Source organism: Heptranchias perlo, chromosome 40 (assembly GCF_035084215.1).
Source record: "Heptranchias perlo isolate sHepPer1 chromosome 40, sHepPer1.hap1, whole genome shotgun sequence".
Lineage (NCBI taxonomy): Eukaryota > Metazoa > Chordata > Chondrichthyes > Hexanchiformes > Hexanchidae > Heptranchias > Heptranchias perlo.
The window spans coordinates 8,623,055-8,644,597 of NC_090364.1; the positions used below are offsets into that span (position 1 = coordinate 8,623,055).

Sequence of the window (21,543 nt, forward strand, 5' to 3'; positions counted from 1 at the left end):
TGTTATAAAACTGTATTACAAATACACAGGAGTGTTATAAAACTGTGTTTCAGATATACAGGAGCGTTATAAAACTATTACAAATACACAGGAGTGTTATAAAATTGTATTACAGGTACACAGGAGTGTTATAAAACTGTGTTTCAGATATACAGGAATGTTACCCTTGTATAAATCTGTGTAACAGATACAAAAGAGTCTTATAAAACACTGTAACAGATATTTAGAAGCATTATACCTGTATAAATCTGTATAACAGATACATACGACTGTTATGTCTGTATTAAAACCGAGATTCAGTAGGGGGAGGAGATAGTGGAAGGTGACAATTCACTGTAATGGGTTGTGACCATCTGGTACAGATCTTTGGTGGGATTCTGCTTGGCGTAATCGCACTGGCACTCCTGATATGCTGAAATCTAGTTGAACAAGAAGAAGAGTGTTTAATCAAGGCTGCCACTCCTGATCTCTATCCAGCAACGCCTAGAGCAAGTTCACATTGGGTGAGGATGGGTTTGACTCGGATATTCCCCATGGTGCAATAGCCTGCCGACACTACCTAGTCTTCCGCGAATGACGCCCTCTTGGGTGAGATGCCAGAGGGTGCCCAGCGCCGGTGGAACTGTAGTTCAGTAAGGAGGCAAAGCCTTTAGTAGGACAGGTCAGAAAAGTGGAGAAGTAATCTGGCAAAGCGGGTGAAAAAAAACACGGTAAGTTTAGCATGGCTGCACATTCTTGGAAAGATGCGTGACCCGACTTGTTTGTCTCTGTCGAAATCAACAGTCTTCATCAGAATAAGGACTACAACCAAACATGTGAATTTAAAGGAATATTAACGTCAAATGAACAGGGCCCACAGATTCAAACCAATCCATCTTCCATATCAGTCCAAGAGATCTACATGGAATGCCAACGCTTGATGTTTGTGTTTTCTCTCAGATAGTGCTGTCACCTGAAACTCTGTCCCTTTTTCACTCAGAAGGTCAAACGCAGAGTTAACCACCACCGACTGACCAGGCCTGTTGGTGCATGCACCAGACCGTAGTGAAGTACCTGGGCCTCGGCCACTGCCCGCTACTGATTCTCTGGATTTTTACTTGCCCTCGGCAACCAAGCTGGACTAATGCTGAGAGCCATTTGTCCTCGTTGATTGGAAAGAGTAGAAGACAGCCAGTTAAGTGAAGAAGTACACTAGGTGAAATGAGGCTATCTTCTTTTGTAAAAAGCACGTAGATCGCACGAGGAGCGGGAGACTGTGCAAAGTGATCTTGGGGTTCTGAAGGAGAATGAGTTAGAGTGACAAGTGTTTTTTTTAAACACAGCGAGGATGGCAGGTCGGCAGAAGAGCGTGCAGGAGGGTGTGTTTGATGACAAGAACGATCAAGAGAGGAAGGTTCAAAAGGATTAGTGACCATAGTAGTGGCAATGGAATGGAGAGAGATACGAAAGGCTGTGACAGAATGAGAGAAAGAGAAAGGGTGAGAGAGAGAGAGAGATGCTGGAGGCTAGGTGCAAGATAGGGATCGCCTATTAATTGACAAGCTTTTTCTTGTATCCTGTCTGGGAGTGCCAGATTTTCAGCAGACTTGGATAGGCTTTTGACAGGCTTCATTTTACATTTCTGTTTCATCACAGTTTCTGTTTACAGAATTGCAAGCTCTTGGAAATGTCACAAATTGCTCCCAGAAATATATTCTCACTCCTGGACTGAGCCTTATTTAAACAACTCGGTAATTGATCTAAGCAGACGGTTCAGTCAGCCAGGGCCGATGTGGACCCGGACAGTTTGTCTCAGAACTTACGGACCCCAATTAACCATGCTCCGTTAGTTGCCCATCCAAACTTTACCCAGTAAAATAATTCAGGCCAGGTCCTACATCTACAATCTGCCCTGAGTCACAGACCCCTCCCCCCGCTTCAGGGAATGGGCTGGCAGGAGTTAGCTTTGGGATCCCCCCCCGACATCACTGTTCCAGCTGGCCAAAGACAGACATATGGTATGTGTTGATTTGACTGAAAAAGGTCACAGAGGAACAGCCTTTCCTTCTGCAGAAAGGGGGATTCAATTAACAAGGCCTGTTCACTATCAAATATCCGCACTAAACAAGGTACAAGCATCTGTCTTAACCACCCCGCCGCCCTCCCCCAACTCCCGTCACCCCCAGGAGCTGTCTCTTGCACTGTTTGTCTTTCTAAAGATTGTCCAGTAGCTGAGGCACAGATGTGGGCATCTCTAAGACATCTGCATCTAGATATTTTGTTTTATATGAGAGAACAACTTTGATCTGTGATTTCCTTTTTCTTCCTTTGTGTGTTTAAGTGAGGCCTGAAAAGACTTCTGACTGAACAGTCGCATCTGCGAGAGTGTCAAATAACATGTATGCACGAATGTTAAAAGCATAAAGTGCTGTGACGGGGAAGCACCATCCATCTCTAACAGCTGTAGACTAAATATTTACTGCCCCAGTGGCTCAATGGGTACATACACCATCCTGTGTGGTACTTAAAAAAAAAGTCATTCTTGGGACATGGGCGTCGCTGGCAAGGCCGGCATTTATTGCCCATCCCTAATTGCCCTTGAGAAGGTGGTGGTGAGCCTCCTTCTTGAACCGCTGCAGTCAGAATGATGAAGGTTCTCCCACAGTGCTGTTAGGAAGGGAGTTCCAGGATTTTGACCCAGCGACGATGAAGGAATGGCGATATATTTCCAAGTCAGGATGGTGTGTGACTTGGAGGGGAACGTGCAGGTGATGTTGTTCCCATGTACCTGCTGCCCTTGTCCTTCTAGGTGGTAGAGGTCGCGGGTTTGGGAGGTGCAGTCGAAGAAGCCTTGGCGAGTTGCTGCAGTGCATCCTATGGATGGTACACACGACAGCCACTGTGCGCCGGTGGTGGAGGGAGTGAATGCTTAGGGTGGTGGATGGGGTGCCAATCAAGTGGGCTGCTTTGTCCTCGATGGTGTCGAGCATCTAAAGTGTTGTTGCAGCTGCACCCATCTAGACAAGTGGAGAGTATTCCATCACACTCCTGACTTGTGCCTTGTAGATGGTGGAAAGGCTTTGGGGAGTCAGGAGGTGAGTCACTCGCCGCAGAATACCCAGCCTCTGACCTGCTCTAGTAGCTACTGCATTTATGTGGCTGGTCCAGTTGAGACTAGGGATGTCCCAAAGAACTTTACAGTCAATTAATTATTTTTGAAGTGTAGTCACTGTTGTGATGTAGGAAACAAGGCAGCCAATTTGAGCACAGCAAGGTCCCACAAACAGCGGTGTGATAAATGACCAAATAATCTGATTTGGTGCTGCTGGTTGAGGGATAAATGTTGACCAGAACAACTCCCTGCTCTTCTTCGAACAGTGTCATGGGATCTTTCATGTCCACCTGAACAGGCAGATGGGGGCCACGGTTTAATGTCTCATCCAAAAGGTGGCAACTCCGACAATGCTGTACTCCCTCGGTACTGCACTGAAGTGTCAGCCCAGCTTATGTGCTTAAATTCTGGACTGGGGCCTAAACCCATGACCTTCTGACTCAGAGGTGAGAGTGCTACCAACTGAGCCAAGGTGACACTTAAAGTGCAGCGGAATCTGTCCAGCAGTGTAATCGCGGTGAATTCCAGAGACCTGGGAGCCTGTGTACATTGCAGAAATATGGTTCCACAATTAAAAAAAACCTGGTATCAGTGACCCCCCCCTTTTAACATTTACACTTTAAAACTGCTGGTTAAAGTCTGAGATCTGTCATTTTATATGCAACTCTCCCAGTCTAGCATCATGGTCACCTGCTTCAGTGACAGAGTGAGGAGGAAGTGACTAAGAGTAAATAGAGAGAAACTGTGCAAGTCTAAGTTCACCACTTATGCGTCAAAACAAACACCACTCTCCGTAGCATAGCTCCATTAACCAATTGCCTAATAAGGGCTGTTAATGGGAACTCTATTACATGAAGCAAAACGTTCTTTTTATCCCATCATTCCAATTAGTTCGCCTCATAAAAAGTAATGCTAAAGGGATATGGGGAAAAAGCGGGAACAGGGTACTGAGTTAGACGGTCAGCCGTGATCATTTTGAATGGCGGAGCGGGCCCGAAGGGCCGAATGGCCTACTCTTGCTCCTATTTTCTATGTTTCTACGTATCGAAGTGTGCCAGTGGACTGGGAGGTGCAGGGATGAAAACAGAAAACGCTGGAAAACACTCAACATCTGGCAGCATCTGTGGAGAGAGAGAAACAGAGATAACGTAACCTTTCATCAGGGTGGGTGCTGTGGGGACTCGGAGCCTCACCTTTCTGCCCCTAATGCATGTATGAACAACCCAGCCAAGACTGATGGAGTGAAAGTCTCTTTTTTCTATAAGGACCTCAAGGGAAATTAAGTCAAGGTGTGGGTCCTCAGCATAAAAGCAGCTCACAATTTAACACCAATTGGGTCATTTTTTTTTTGGGATGTGGGCGACGCTGGCAAGGCCGGCATTTATTGCCCATCTCCAGTTGCCCTAATAAGGTGGCGGTGGGCCTTCTCCTTGAACCGTTGCAGTCCGTGTGGTGATGGTGCTCCCCCCCATGGTGTTGGGCAGGAAATTCCAGGGCACTCTCCCAGCGATGGTGAAGGAAGGGCACGGAAAGCACAAGAATGGCCGGTGCCAGGCGGGAAACAGCAACATTTAACTACGTATTGTTGTACTGGAGGGAAGTGTTCTCCCGAGGATTGGATTACGATGCATTGCCATGGGAGAGCAGAACAAATGTCATCCTGCCCACCTAACCCATGCTATACCTCATCTGGGAGACCTGCTTGAGGTGGACATTGGAAAGGACAAATTTCTAATCCTCAAGCAGGGAAATTGCTTGCCTTGATGGGCACCAAATTAACTTGCTCTGTAAAGCAAGTGCCTGAAGGCTAAAGCCATTAAACAGCAGATATGCGTTAGATTGATAGAGGCATGTAATTTTGGCAGTCCTAGAACCAGACTTAGCAGGAAGGAAAATCATCTCAGCACTGCCTAAGAATAGCAGTTGTAATGAAGGATTTCCAGTCTAAACTATTGCCATAAAATAGTAGCTTTTCCATTAGATTTTATAGAGACACAGTCTTTGCCAAAGCAAATATTACCTTTACAGGAGCATTCCTACGCTGGGACTGTTTATAAACCATCTGCGCCGTACCAGTTAGAGGATTAATGGTTGCCGAGCAGCCCACTGCCAAAGGTCGGACTGAAGTAAAAGTCCATTGTTCTAGCTGCAAAATCGCTAACAAATTGGTCTTCCTCTGGCCCGACCTCCTTTGTTCTCCCTTCCTGACTCACCAGCCAAATATTCCTTAAATGTGTGGGCCCCACCTCTGGAAACAGGAAACATTAGAAGGAAAGGAATTGTTGTTTTCAAACACTAGACATCAAACAAACACCCTCTACCCTCACCGTGACATGATCTTCAGGAGCCAAGTATTTGGGATTTATAATGAGTTGTGTCTGATCTAGTAAATCTCAAGTTAATTATGGATAAAGAAGGCCATTGAATAGCCCATCTTAATTCATCCATCCAGTGAGAATCTAACGTTCCCCTTATTGTTTCTTAAATGATGGAAGGGTTTTTGCCTCCACTGCTCTATCTGCATATTATTCCACACATTAATAACTCTCTGTGTGAAGGATTAAAATTTTACTAATTTGAACCTGTGTCCCCTTGTTCCACTTCCAAACTTTTCTACATTACAACTGTGGCTACACTTCAAAATAAGTACTTCATTTGGCTGTAAAGCATGTTGAGACATCCTGAGGTTATTAAAGGTGCTACATAAATGCAAGCCTTTCTTTCTTTTCCAAACTTTAACTTAAAGTATTATCCTGGGTTCATTTTATCTATACCCTGAACAATCTTCTGTATCTCTATAAGAACTATCTGGTGCCTCCTTTGCAGGTTAAAAAGCCCAAGTCTCTCCTTATGACACTGGGAATGAACCTCGTAGCTCTTCCCCGCACTGCCTCCTACGCTTAAATGTCTCTCTTGTTCCGTGGCAACCAGAGTTGGATGTGATATTCAAGGTGCGGCCTGACTGGAACCCTATAAAGTTTAATCGATATCTCCTCCTACTTGTATTCTACTGTTTGGGCCTATGTAATTCAACATTATTGGCTTTGTTGATTCCTGTCCTGCATTGTTTGGACATGTTTAGCCTCGAGTTTACTCAGACTCCTAGGTCCCTTTCCGCTTCATCCTTAGCTATTTCTACTTAAGTGATACCAGAACTGAGAGGTTATAACTATCAGGAAAGATTGAACAGGCTGGGGCTCTTTTCTCTAGGAAAGAGAAGGCTGAGGGCTGACCTGATAGAGGTCTTTAAGATTATGAAAGGGTTTAATAGGGTAGACGTAGAGAAGATGTTTCCAATAGCTGGGGAGTCCAAAACTAGGGGCCATAAATATAAGATAGTCACTAATAAATCCAATAAAGATTTCAGGAGAAACCTCTTTACCCAGAGAGTGGTTCGAATGTGGAACTTGCTACAACATGGGGTCATTGAGGTGAATAGCATAGATGCATTTAAGGGGAAGCTAGATAAGTACATGAGGGAGAAAGGAATGGAAGGATATGCTGATAGGGTTAGATGAAGTAGGGTGGAAGGAGGTTCGTGTGGAGCATAAACACCAGCAGAGACCAGTAGGTCTCTCAAAACTGAGATTGATAAGATCTTCATTAGGCAAGAGTATTAAGGGTTACAGAACCAAGGCGGGTAGATGGAGTTAAGATCAGCCATGATCTAATTGAATAGCGGAACAGGCTTGAGGGGCTGAATGGCCTACTCCTGTTCCTATGTTCCAATGTTCTGAATGGCCTGTTTCTGTGCTGTAAATTCTATGTAATTCGATGTAACGTAGAAGACATATTTTATCTAGTTTCCCTCCTCATGTGTCGCACTTTACACTTGCCTCCTTTCTAGGCTCAAAACCTAAGTTTCTCCAGTCTTTCCTCATAATTCAGACCTTTGATGTTGGGGATTAGCTTTGTGTCTTTTCGCTGCAAGATCCTTCATAGCATACAAAACGCTCTGAGTATAGATTAGAAACTCCCACGGATAAAGGACGGTATGAATTAATGACAGCACATGAATCAGCTTAGACTACCCTCGTTGTGCATGTGTTGCAACAGAGGAGGGGGTATTGGGGGTGAGGGCATGCTCTGGAGGCAGGGGCGTAGCCTGGAACTTCTGAATTGGGGTTGAGGAGGGACCGTGCATGAGCAGTTTGGAATCAATGCTACCTAAGAATCGCAGTGGCGGGGGGATGTCCCAACGTGTAGCGAGGGGATTGCCCACGTCCCCTTGGTCCTGGGATAACTGGAATTCAGTAGTCTAGCATCTTAAACTGGGACTGCAGCATTATAAATGAGGTGGCCCATACCAGTGATATACGTGATATTATTGCTTCTCATGCAGTGTTCAGTGTAGGATGAAGCGATCCATCATAAGGGAGGGGCAGTGTTCCTTTAAAAGATAATTACATCTCTGAGTAATGGATGTCCTTTTAAAATTCCATAATAAGCGCATATTGGGGATTATGTAAGGTGAGTTCTCTGAGTAATTTCCTTGTCAGCTTTTTTTTTTGTTCATTATGTTCTCACTTTCTCACTTGCTCTCCTGAAGCAGGTGACTCACGCTGGAATGCAGGTCCACGACCACTGGCAGCTACCTCGCCCGAGCGGTCCTTCTCTACAGGCAGGTCTGCACAGCGAGTGTCAGCAGGCTACTCAACTGTGGAGGGCATCACGGCCAAACTCAATCCCGTTCCCGTCTGCCATTCACACACACGCACTTTCCAGTGAGAGTCACTGTACATCAGTCAGGAGCGGCCATCATGGTTGACATTCCATTTCTAGCCATGGGACGCTGAAGTAAATTGTGGTTGCTTAACATGGCGGAAATCAGTTAACTCATCATGAACCAGGGACTGAATCTGGGTCATCGCTGGTCTGTATGACACACTAGACACTTGCTACTAAGCATTGGGGAACCCCTAACAACAGCTTGGATTTACAGAGAGCTTTTAACGTAGTAAAACATCCCAAGGCACTTTGCAGGAGTGTTATCAGACAAAATTTGACACCGAGCATAAGGAGATATTAGGACAGGTGACCAAAAGCTTGGTCAAAGAGGTAGGTTTTAAGGAGCGTCTTACAGGAGGAGGGAGAGGTAGAGTGGGAGAGGTTTGGGGAGGGAATTCCAGAGCTTAGCGACTAGGCAGCTGAAGGCACGGCCGCCAATGGTGGGGCGAAACAAATTGGGGACGCACGAGAGGCTAGAATTTGGAGGAAGGCAGAGTTCTCGGAGGGTTGTAGGGCTGGAGGAGGTTACAGAGATGGGGAGGGGCGAGGCCATGGAGGGATTTGAACACAGGGATGAGAACTTTAAACATCCCTGCATTCGGACGGAAATGATTTCCTGGCAAAACGACAGTAACGATGGCAGAATGGAATCCAAAACCATTCTGTAAACATCGCCATAGCAAGTTCTCAAATCCCGTTCTCATTCTCCGCAGGGTCGGGACCTCATGTTCGCTTTGGGGTCAGAAATCCACAAAATAAACATAACAAAAATGGAACTACAATACCTGGAAAACCTGCGTCTATTTGCTCAGAGAACTGACCGGGCATGGATCCAAACCAACTTCCCCTCGTCCCCCAGCTCAGGCCTAAAGGACTCCAATTCTCCTCAATATAAAGCCACACCAGTTTTACTTTCTCGCTCTTGAGATGCGGAGAAGTATTTATTACTTTAAAATAGCCACCAGGGAGAGGGTTGAAAGCTGTAATCTAATCTCAGGATTATTGTAAACTGTAAGAGGAAAGCTTTGGTGATTTATGATGGGCTCAGAAACTCTGGAGTTGGAAAGAAAACAATCCTCACAATTATGTAGACCCTCATTACATTGGTAGTGCAGTTCATTTTGCGGATGTTATATATTTTGTCTGGAACAATAGATATGTGGGACTGATTGTCAAAGAAGATGACATTTTGGAGTACAGTGGCTGTTATCTGGGCTGACACTAAGCAGGGAGTTCTCCAGCTATCCCTTAACCAACACCGCCAATAATAAAGACTGACTGCTCCTTCATTGCTGTTTGCTGAATGTTTGTGGTGTGGAATGGCCAGCCTATTTGCCTGCATAAAAAGAAAAAAGAACTTGCCTTTATATAGCGCCTTTCACAACCTCAGGACGTCCCAAACCCATTGGGCTTTACAGCCAATGGAGTACTTTTTGAAGTGTAGTCACTGTTGTAATGTAAGAAACGCGACAGCCAATTAGCGCACAGCAAGGTCCCACAAACAGCAATGAGATAAATGACCAGATGATTTGTTTTAGGTGTTGGTCCAGGGAGAAGTGTTGGCCAGGACACCGGGGAGAACTTCCCTGCTCTTCTTTGATTAGTAGCATGGGATCTTTTATATCCACTTGAGAGTGCAGACAGGGTCTGGTTTTCAAATCCCTCCATGGCCTCGCCCCTCCCTATCTCTGTAACCTCCTCCAGCCCGACAACCCTCTGAGATCTCTGCACTCCTCCAATTCTGGCCTCTTGCCCATCCCCGATTTTCATCGCTCCACCATTGGCGGCCTCCGCCCTAAGCTCTGGAATTCCCTCCCTAAGCCTTTCCATCTCCCTGCCTCCCTCTCCTCCTTTAAGACGCTCCTTAAAACCTACCTCTTTGACCAAGCTTTTGGTCACCTGTCCTAATATCTCCTTATGTGGCTCGGTGTCAAGTTTCGTTTGGTAACGCTCCTGTGAAGCGACTTGGAATGTTTTCCTACGTTAAAGGCGCTATATAAATTCAAGTTGTTTTTTGTTGTTGGTGTAGAGGACAGCAGTGGTCATATTCCACTCCCCTCTTGTTGCCAGTAGTTTCCCTGTGAATTAGTCACATTGTCTGCCTATTTAATCTGTGCGTCTTCATGCAGAACTGGACTAAATCTGAATTACCAGACTGCGGCATTATCGTTTGCACCTTCCTACTCTGACCTTAACTCTTTCTTATTGCAAGATGTTGAAAAAGGAGAGAAGGAGAAAGAAAGGGAGAGGTAGACAATGAGAAAAACAGATACAGAGAGAGAGATGGATAGAAATAGAAAGAAAAACAGTGAGAAAAGGAAGGAGAGAAAAACAGACAGAAAGGAGACCGAGAATGAAAGACAGATACAGAAAAAGAAAGAAAGGGAGGAGTAGACAATGAGAGGCACAGATAGAGAGAAAGAAAGACAAATAGAGAGGAAGACAATGAGAAACAATGAAAAAAGGAAGGAGACAAAGAAAAACAGATAGAAAAGAAAGAAAGGGAAAAAGACAGAGAACTAGGGTCAGACTAAAGGAGACCAACACACACACACATTCACACACCGACTCACACACAGTCACACATATAGACACACACACATACCGACACATGCACACACATGCACACACAGACAGACACACACACACACACACTCACACATGCAGACACACACACACTCACACATGCAGACACACAGTCACACACATGCAGACACACACTCACAAACACACAGACACAAACATACAGACACACACTCACACACACAAAGGCAGAAAGAGAGACGAAGGCAGACTGACAGACAGAAGATCAACAGACTGACAGAGACAGGCACAGGGAAACACACAGCTCTTCTCACCATAAACCACGTCCCAGCTGAAAGGTCAGTAGCCAAGCTGCCCCGAGGCCTCCGCCAAAACTGCCGTGTAATTGGTGCTAAGAAGTGGTTAGGCTTGACTTGTGGTAATGAGATTAGCAGGAGCTGTGACTTTGCTTCCACTTTTCCATCCCTTAACGTTGAGAGATTCCAATAGGAAGGAAGACAAAATTCGAGGGAAAGTCACCTCTGGGCCACTCTTGTGCGGCCTGTCGATGGAGGGGCGGGAGAAAGTTGCCCATCATCACTAGTGAAACAGATCCCTGTCCTCAGGACCTCTGACAGGAGCTGTTATGTTGAAAGGCAGCACTCATACAATGTGCTCATTTTATGTGTTTTGTTTTGAGTAACTGAGGTGGTGAGACAAGGCTCCATGGTACACTACATCACCTTGGTTCAAGTAGAGTAGGTGGGAAAATGAGATGAATCGAGAAGTAGTGGTTAGGTGACGCAAGCTTGGGATTTCAAAGCCTCTAGTTGTGAAAAGGAGTAAAATTGAATGAGGTGGCTTTAATGAAGAGGATTGAGAGAGGAAGTCTGAGGGAGGAAGTCTGCCTCCTCCAGCCCTACAATCCTCCGAGAACCCTGCGTTCCTCCAATTGTGCAACCCCGAATTCCTTCGTCCCACCATTGGTGGCTGTGTCTTCAGCTATCTCGGCCCCAAGTTCTGGAACGCCCCCTCTGACTCTCTCCGCCTCTCCACCTCTGTCTCCTCCTTAAACCTACCTCATTTGAGCAAGCTTTTGGTCACCTGTCCTAATGTGTCCTTCCTTGGCTCAATTTTTGTCCGATTACGCTCCTGTGAAGCGCCTTGGAATGTTTTCCTACGTTAAAGGCGCTATATAAATGCAAGTTGTTGTTGTTGTTGGCAGTCTGATGGAGGAGGTCTGAGGGAGGAGGTCTGAGGGAGGAGGTTTGATGGAGGAAGTCTGAGGGAGGAGGTTTGATGGAGGGGGTCTGAGGGAGGAGGTCTGAGGGAGGAGGTTTGAAGGAGGGGGTCTGAGGGAGGAGGTCTGAAGGAGGAAGTCTGAGGGAGGAGGTTTGATGGAGGTGGTCTGAGGGAGGGGGTTTGATGGGGGGTCTGAGGGAGGAGGTCTGAGGGAGGAGGTTTGAAGGAGGAGGTCTGAGGGAGGGGGTTTGATGGAGGGGGTCTGAGGGAGGGGGTCTGAGGGAGGAGGTCTGATGGAGGTGGTCTGAGGTAGAAGGTCTAATGGAGGAGGTTTGAGGGAGGATGTTTGATGGAGGAGGTCTGAGGGAGGGGGTCTAATGAAGGAGGTCTGAGGGAGGAGGTCAGATGGAGGGGGTCTGAGGGAGGAGCCTGCATCTCCCCATTCATTTACAAGTTAAGGTTTCAATGGGAATCTTTAATAGAACTGCAGCTGAAGCATTAAATACCTTTCCTCTTTCAGATGCTGACTTTCAGTTGGCCTTCTGGCAGGCTTTGTTGTTACTTCAGTTTTCCAATGCTCATGGGGATTCTCCTTGTCTTTGTAAATGATAAACATTTTGGGCAGCACGTCACGGGTAACGCAATGACATCATCACGTGTGTCTCACCATCCAGGCAGTTTTTGTGAGGTACATGACTGCACAGCATCCCTTCAATAATAGAACATGGTACGTAGAAACAAATGGGGGAACTGAGGCTTTTAAATATCTCTCCTCTTTGATATGTAACGTGAGAGGCATCCAGAGAATTGTGGTGCCATCCCAGTTCTTACTCATGCCCCATGATTACTCATTGCAAGCTACGCGAGGTAGCACTTCCTCCCACGGCCCTCTCGTGCTTTTATGGGAACGCTGGTGGAATTTTATGGAGATATTTGGGTGTCTTGCGGAACGTATTAAATTATTTGTAACAGTCACCCTGTGACAGGCCCTGACCCAGTCGCGGCCTGTTTCGGATTATTTTATCCCCTGCGCTGGTACTCTGTGTCACGGGGCTATCACTCTTTTGGTTATGCTTTTAACCCTTTGGATACCGAATGGCCCCCACGCAGCTTTCTAAATGCACAGGTTTTCTGTCAGGTACTTTGTTTCCTTGTGCTGCTGAGTTTTACGCTCGTCAAGATGAGGGATCTTAACGCCGGGACATGGGTTCTGTTTCAGTTTCAGATAGTCAGGGTCAGCGTCTTCCAGGTCAGGTCTAGCACGGTTGAATTTAGAGCAAAGCTACCTCTACTCTGCCTCGTTAAAGTGTCTTAGTCCCAGACTTATAAAAGCCACTGCTACGACACCAGTGTGACAATTTTCCATTCCTCCACTCTATCCATCCTGTGGGCTATCTCAGTGACCGTGCCAATTTTGTACAAACATTTAGGCCATCAAAAAGAAAAAGACTTGCATTTATATCGAGCTTTTCCTGACCTCACGACGTCCCAAAGCGCTTTGCAGCCAATGAAGTACTTTCGAAGTGTAGACACTGTTGTAATATAGGAAATGCGGCAGCCAATTTGCGCACAGCAAGATCCCACAAACAGCAATGTGATAATGACCAGATAATCTGTTTTTAGTGATGTGGGTTGGATAGAGGGTAGAGTAGCCCAGTGGTTATGGCCCTGGCCTAATGGCCCAGAGGTTGTTAAGATCATGTGGTCAATTTTCGGATGGCCGAGTGGGTGCGTTCGTGGCTGGGGGGGGGCTCCTAAAATTGGGAATTCCCAGTGCGGGTCTGGAGCCCGGCTCCAACCCGCCCACTTCCGGGTTCCCCAATGACGCATGCGGGACTCCCAGCGGCAATCAAAGCCGGCCGGATCCCACTTAAGATCATTATCTGGGTATTGAGGTCGTTGCCAGACCTCATTAGTTGGAGATTTCAGGAGGATTTGGATTTTGGACCACCCAGAGCGTGTTTCCCATGCTGGGGGAAACACTCCCTCCTTAAACAGACGTGTTGCAGCCAGCAGCCAGCGGCAGCTGCAAAGGTCCATTTAACAGGTGAAGGGTAAACCCTCATTCATTGCAGCAGGGCACTCTGTCACCTCAGACAAAGTTTTGCCTGCCACACCGTTGTCTCCACACTCCAAATTATTAAATCATACCCTAAACTCTGCTGTCCAAACACATTTACCTACTTTGCGGACCCCCTCACACTCACACCATCAGGATGGAGAGGGTCCATTGCTACATTCATCACTCCATTGGAGGACGAGCAACATCACCAGCCTCGCCAGGCATGCCGTCCACCTCCGCCACGTGGAGCTACACAACACGGTGCTGCGCAACAGGCACCTGCACAAAGTAGTCGTGCAACTACACATACACCCACTGTAGGGTGACCCAATGATTGGCATCAAGGGTATTCATGGAGAACCTCATGAAAGGGCATTATTGCACAAACCGGTCAAGATTGGCCAGGACGTGGCAGTAGTGGTGACAATATAATATGTAATGTGAGTTGATCAGAAATCAAATATAAGTAAAAACCATGACAAACCATCAAACACCCTTGTGCATCCCCTTCATGCTCACGACATGTTTGCCTTATGCTTCCTATTACACATACGTGATGCATGCCCTGTGGCTGCAGCACAGGTAGTGGCAGGTGGGGTGAGGCTGACCGTGAAAAAGATGCGTGAGAGGGTGAGTATGAGACAGAGCCATGAGATTGTATGAGGATTGGGTTGAGTGGTAGTGGTGGGATGAGTACTGGTGAGGTGAGTAAGTCCAGGTAAGGTGAGGATGAGCTTTGAGTGGGTGTGAGGAGTGATGTAAGAGAGTAGTGTTGGCAGTGTAGAAGGAGATGTGGGGTGGGGGCGGTGATGTGGCAGATGGAGTGTAGGGGAATGAGTAAGTGTACTCACTTCGGCTGACCTACTTAGGTCATTGAAGCGCCTCCTGCACCGTATGCAGGTGCGTGATATGTTGGTGGTGCTGGTGACCTCCTCTGCCATCTCGAGCCAGGCCTTCCTGGTGGCAGAGGCAGGCCACTTCCTCCCGCCCACCGGGGAGAAGATCTCTGTCCTCCCCCTCCTCCTCACCCCATCTAGTAGGACTTGGACTGAGGCATCATTAAACCTGGGAGCAGCCTTCCCCCTGGGCTGCTCCATGCTGTAATTTTGGCTCCTTTCTGCAGCATCAGTCAGTGGGGGACTGCCCCCTTTAAATAGGGCTCCTCCAGCTGACAGCCGATGATGCGGGTGCGCAGTCCGCCCGCTGCGCAGCTTTCCAGCGCGAAACCCGGAAGCCAAGGTAAGAGGCTTCAATTTACTTACGATCGCGTGGGGAACCCACCAATTTTACTGGGCGGGTCACCCACGCGCCCAGTCGACCCCCCGCTGGCAACCCGCCTCCCTCCTAATATCAGGCCCCACATCACACTACGGCAAGTTATGAAATTCAATAAATTTGGTAAATTGTGTGCTAGCACCAGAAAGTTGCTGGATTGTTGTAAAAACCCACCTATTCACCAATATCCTTCAAAGAAGGGATCCTACCTGTGACTCCAGTCCTACACTATGTGGTTGTCCCTTGAAGCCCTCAGCGCAACATGAAATGGGCAAAACGGCTGAGAGAAGCATTTGCTTTGTGAGAGATAGAGAAGATCAGTGGCCAAGCCAGCTGCTGGTCACTCTCCTGCCTTCTATAGGCCAACTATAGAGTCGACTACTGCAGAACACCTGGTCAAGTGGGGTTTGGAGGCCGCCAATCAGTGTGGACGTGGCAGACTTTGAGATAGTGTATGAAGGCTCGTGAGCAAATATCTTCCTGCAGTGAGGAAGATGTGACAAGGTCGGCATGGCTACACGTTAGTGTTTGGACAGGGGTTAGTGACATGTGACTGGAGTTAGCTCAGGCCTGGCAGTCAGCCGCCTGCCCATCCTGAGTCCAGCACTGGAGCATGCTGGGATCCAAAGCCAAGAGAGAAGAACTGACCAAACAGGGACAAAATATGAATGAACTAGTTTCAGATTGGTTGGAGTTGGAAGGTAGCAGCAGTGTGAATTAAAGATGAAAAATGACTGTCTACCACGAAAAGATCTTCCCGTCGAGCAGGCCGATTACTTCAATGGCCGTAGGGATGCTACAAATGGCACGGAAGTCCATAGGATAGGGAGGGGAATTCTACCAGGGCTCCCACTCTGGATTGCTATCCAGCAACCCTGCTGTAAAGTAAGTGCGTGTGTGGACATTGGGCAATGACAGGATTCCACTCCGCTGTGATGTCCTCCATGGTCGAATAGTCTGCCAATGCTTACCGCCTGGGGTATTGAAGGATGGCCACTCAGGACAGGGCTGCCTGCATCTCCTGTCTCTTACCCAATGTGAACCTGTGCCTGTGGGAGAGACAGTTCGGGGTGGGAGGGGGAAACTACATCGTAAGTTTTCAGGTGCAACTTATACAACGACTATGAAATAGGGTTGAGACTAATATAGCAGAGCCACCTTTACACTGGATTTACAATGAGTGCCTTCCTTTGACTGACTCTATCTGTTTTCATTTTATTTCTAAAGCTGCCAGCAAAGAGTGCTCTCAGTCCGGAAGAGAAAATAAGGGATCCAACACAAGGCAGACAGAGAGAGATGGAACGAGATAAGTACTATCTGGAGGAGGAATCTCTCTCACTGCGGTTCCATCTAGACACAAGATTTCGCAGGTTACATGTTTTAGTCCCGTGATAGCTCTTGTAGCTTCATTAAGGAAAGCAATGTTGCTCTGTTTTGGTGTTTACTGTAGCAATATCACACCATTCAAAGTACTTTTATTTTGTTATGTTTTCTCTCCTTGGGAGACAAGAAGCTCAACATCATCCAGGATAAAGCAGTCTGCTTGATCACCGCCCCATCCACCAGCTTAAACATTCAGTCCCTCCACCACCGGTGCACCATGGCTGCAATGCCACAATTCGCCAAGGCTTCTTTGACAGCACCTCCCAAACCCGTGACCTCCACCTCCTAGAAGGACAAGGGCAGCAGGCGCATGGGAACAACACCACCTGCACGTTCCCCTCCAAGTCACACACAATCCCGACTTGGACGCATATCACCCGTTCCTTCATCGTCGCTGGGTCAAAATCCTGGGACTCCCTTCCTAACAGCACTGTGGGAGAACCTTCACCACACGGACTGCAGTGCTTCAAGAAGAAGGCCCACCAGCATCTTCTCAAGGGCAACTAGGGATGGGCAATAAATGGTGGCCTTGCCAGCAATATCCATATCCCCAGAATGAATATAAAAACAACAAGAAAGTATCTGAGACGCATGGGTAGTTGGATCCAAATCCTACCATTTGGCGTTAAATTGCTTCGAAGATCAAAGACATTTCTGTCTACCAATATTAATTTTAATATAATACCAGTCGGCCACCCATGCAAATTTATCATAAAGAGGAGGGCTCCTGCGTAAAAGCTTTCAGTCCCGTTTCGGTTTTGTCATTTGTCTCTCAATTTTGAATCAGTTTCTTTATCCATAATTTGCATATCATGGAATCACACAACACAGAAGGAGGCCTTTCGGCCCATCGTGCTCTTTGAAAGAGCTATCCAATTAGTCCCACTCCCCCCTCGCTCTTTCCCCACAGCCCTGTGAAATTTTCCTTTTCAAGTATTTAACCAATTCCCTTCTGAAAGTTACTATTGAATCTGCTTCCACCGCCCTTTCAGGCAGTGCATTCCAGATCATAATTCCTCGCTGCGTAAAAAAAAGTCTCCTCATCTTCCCCCCTGCTTCTTTTATGAATCATCTTAAATCTGTGTCCTTTGGTTACCGACCCTCCTGCTGGTGGAAACACACATCCCAAGTTTATAGTTGCATCAAAAAAATTACAGCTGGAGAGGACAAATTAGAAATGAACGTGTTTTTGGAGAAACATTTTCTAACATTAAAAAACACAGAATCCCGTCCCTTCAGATGAAGAAAGCAAACTCCATTAGTCTGGGAACAGTCAGGGTTCTCAGCCACAACAATATGTACTCAGCCCAGGGCCATCACTCTTTAGAGACATTTCCAGCTTGGCATCATTAGAAACAGATCTACGTGCGATCCCATGGGGCCAGTCCTTGTCTGGAGAAAAATAGTTTAAATACTTTCTGCCAATTAAAGTTCAGTTGTTTGAGTGAACTGTTTCACTCGTAGGAATTCTCAGCTAAAATTCTGTTGGTTTAAGGATGTTCGCTCGTAATGTGAAGTCATCGAGGGATCGTGGTCCCCTTAAATTTTTCTTTGGATTAATTCTTTATTGTACTCGCACCAAGTCCCGTTCATCCATCACTCCTTGTGCTTGCTGACCTACATTGGCTCCTAGTCCAGCAACACCGCAATTTTAAAGTCCTCATCCTTGTGTTCAAATCCCTCCATCGCCTCGCTCCTCCCTATCCCCTCCAGCTCTACAACCCTCCAAGAACTCTCCGATCCTCCAATTCTGGCCTCTTGTGCATCCCCCACTCCCTTCGCCCCAACATTGGCGGCCGTGCCTTCAGCTGTCTAGGCCCCAAGCTCTGGAATTCCCTCCCTAAACCTCTCCACTTCTCTCTCCTGCTTTAAGAGGCTCCTTAAAACCTATCTCTTGGCCGAGCTTTTGTTCACCTGTCCTAATGTGTCCTTCTTTGGCTCGGTGTCAATTTTTGTTTGGTAACGCTCCTGTGAGGCACCTTGGGATGTTTTCCTACGTTAAAGGCGCTATATAAATGTGTGTTGTTGTTGCTGGAGGTCTGATGGAGGAGACCTGAGCAAGGAGGCCTGATGGAGGGGGTCTGAGGGAGGAGGTCTGAGAGAGGAGGTCTGAGAGAGGGGGTCTGAGGGAGGGGGTCTGAGTGAGGATGTCTGATGGAGGGGGTCTGAGAGAGGGGGTCTGATGGAGGGGGTCTGAGGGAGGGGGTCTGAGGTAGGAGGTCTAATGGAGGGGGTCTGAGGGAAGAGGTCTGAGAGAGGGGGTCTGATGGAGGGGGTCTGATGGAGGGGGTCTGAGGGAGGGGGTCTGAGGTAGGAGGTCTAATGGAGGGGGTCTGAGGGAAGAGGTCTGAGAGAGGGGGTCTGATGGAGGGGGTCTGAGGTAGGAGGTCTGAGTGAGGATGTCTGATGGAGGGAGTCTGAGGGATGGGGTCTGATGGAGGGGGTCTGAGAGAGTGGGGTCTGAGGTAGGAGGTCTAATGGAGGGAGTCTGATGGATGGGGTCTGATGGAGGGGGTCTGAGAGAGTGGGGTCTGAGGTAGGAGGTCTAATGGAGGGAGTCTGAGGGAGGAGGTCTGAGAGAGGGGGTCTGATGGAGGGAGTCTGAGGGAGGGAGTCTGAGGGAGAAGGTATGAGGAAGGAGCCTGCATCTCTCCATTCATTTACAAGTTAACGTTTCAATGGGAATCCTTAATAGAACTGCAGCTGAAGCATTAAATACCTTTCCCCTTTCAGATGCCGACTGACGAGCTGTGGGCTTCTGGCATGTTTTATTATTATTTCAGTTTTCCAATGTTCCAATTATGTGGTTCGGTGTCAAATTTTGCCTGATTACGCTCCTGTGAAGCGCCTTGTGACATTTTACTACGTTAAAGGTGCTATATAAATGCAAGTTGTTGTTGTTGTCTTGGTGAACTCAAAGTTCATTGATCAGCAGATATGGGCAAGGTCGGAGTTAAGACAGCCCCATTCAATCAGCAAAATCTTGGCGGTGGCATGGAGTAAGGCAAATCATAAGCTTCCTCCGATGGCTTAATGGGTAAACGCAATTTCAGTGGACTACTGAGGCAGACAGAGGCCATGAAGATCCCAGATTTGACCCTCTGGTCTGTGCTGTGGATCTCAGTTGGGGTGCTATGGTTGGCATCAGTGCTCCTGGATTAAGTTGGGATCGGGCATGACTGTAATGACCCCTATGGTTGAACAGCATGCCAACGTTCACAGTCTAGCCTCACATGTGGAGACTAGGCACCTGGGCAAGGTGCTGGAGAACTTGCCTCAGAATTAGGGTTGCCAACCCTCCAGGATTGCCCTGGAGTCTCCAGGAATTAAACACTAATCTCCAGGACACTGCTGTGGGCAACACCCAGGAGAAAAATCATAGCGGACATTGTGCTTTTTATAAAAAAATGATTTGAACACTTTTGTTTACGAGTTATAAAACTACTGGTCATGGGGGAAAAAAGGCTGTTTGACTGACAGTCAAGAATCATCCAATCGGGTAATAAAGAGTCTGTCCGCTTTCCGATTGGCTGGGAAGGCGGGATACTGTGAGGATGGACATGTTGGACGACCAATGGCGGGCGTGTGGGGGGCGGGGCAGTTGGAGGTAGGTGGTCATGTGATGAAACCTCCAGGAACATGTCCAATCAGCGTTGGCAACCCGAGTCAGCATAAGGCAGTGCCAGCAGGAGAGGGGGCGGGAATGGTTGGGAAAAATTGCGATAAAAAAGGCAAAGACCTTTTTTTTAAAATAAAAAGCTAAATATTATTATTATAAATTCACAGTAGACTTGGAACGAACGTTGGCCTACTGAGTAGGTGTGATGTGGAGATGCCGGTGATGGACTGGGGTTGACAATTGTAAACAATTTTACAACACCAAGTTATAGTCCAGCGATTTTATTTTAAATTCACAAGCTTTCGGAGATTTTCTCCTTCCTCAGGCAAATGTTTCAAGATCTCCTTGAAGCCTACGCATTTATACATATTGAACAATAATACATGGTGTTTACAGACTGCCCCTGCAACTGCCCGTTGCCAAGGCAATCACCGTGTTCAGACAGACAGGTGTTACCTGCAGAACCTCCGAATACACATTCAACAAAAAAACAAACAGGAAAAAAAACAGAGAAAAAAAAAACACAGAGAGAGGCAGAAACATCCGGAAGGCAGAGAGAGCCAGCAAATGACCCATTATATTAAAAACAGATAACATTTGTTCGCTGGTGGGGTAACGTGTAGCGTGACATGAACCCAAGATCCCGGTTGAGGCCGTCCTCATGGGTGCGGAACTTGGCTATCAATTTCTGCTCGACGATTTTGCGTTGTCGTGTGTCTCGAAGGCCGCCTTGGAGTACGCTTACCCGAAGGTCGGTGGATGAATGTCCATGACTGCTGAAGTGTTCCCCGACTGGGAGGGAACCCTCCTGTTTGGCGATTGTTGCGCGGTGTCCGTTCATCCGTTGTCGCAGCGTCTGCATGGTCTCGCCAATGTACCATGCTCTGGGGCATCCTTTCCTGCAACGTATGAGGTAGACAACGTTGGCTGAGTCACAGGAGTATGAACCATGCACCTGGTGGGTGGTGTCATCTCGTGTGATGGTGGTATCTGTGTCGATGATCTGGCATGTCTTGCAGAGGTTACCGTGGCAGGGTTGTGTGGCGTCGTGGACGCTGTTCTCTTGAAAGCTAGGTAGTTTGCTGCGAACGATGGTCTGTTTGAGGTTGGTTATCGAAGGTGAAGACATTGTGATCCAGGATGAAGCGGATGAGTTGTAGGATGGCTTCCGGAGATTGGCTGTTGTTGGTGTTGAGTATTGATGCTGTCGCAGCGATGCCGTCATCGTGGGGGATACTGGTGTATAGTGCCGAGACGTCCATCGTGGTGAGAAGTGTTCCTGGTTCAACTGGTCCGTGGGTACTGAGTTTTTGTAGGAAGTCTGTAGTGTCACGACAGAAGCTGGGGGTTCCCTGTACGATGGGTTTCAGGATGCCCTCGATGTATCCAGAGAGGTTCTCACACAGGGTTCCGTTGCCTGATACGATGGGACGTCCGGGTGTGTTGGCTTTGTGTATCTTTGGGAGGCAGTAGAAGTCTCCCACGCGGGGATTACGTGGGATGAGAATGCGTAGGATGCTTTGAAGGTCTGGATCGAAGGTCTTGATCAGTTTGTTGAGCTGGTGGGTGTGTTCTTTGGTCGGATCTGCGGGTAACCGTCTGTAGTGTTCCTGGTTGTCC

At 47.4% G+C, this 21,543-nt stretch overlaps 1 long non-coding RNA gene across 1 annotated transcript in view; it reads left to right on the forward strand.

Annotated features, from left to right (window-relative positions):
* The first annotated feature begins 638 nt into the window (after positions 1-638).
* LOC137305363 (uncharacterized) overlaps positions 639-21,543 on the forward strand; it is a 51,970-nt gene continuing 31,065 nt past the window's right edge. The window contains exons 1-2 of the long non-coding RNA XR_010958704.1: positions 639-710; positions 16,149-16,291. This is a non-coding gene — a long non-coding RNA (uncharacterized lncRNA). The remainder of the gene's footprint in view (positions 711-16,148; positions 16,292-21,543) is intronic.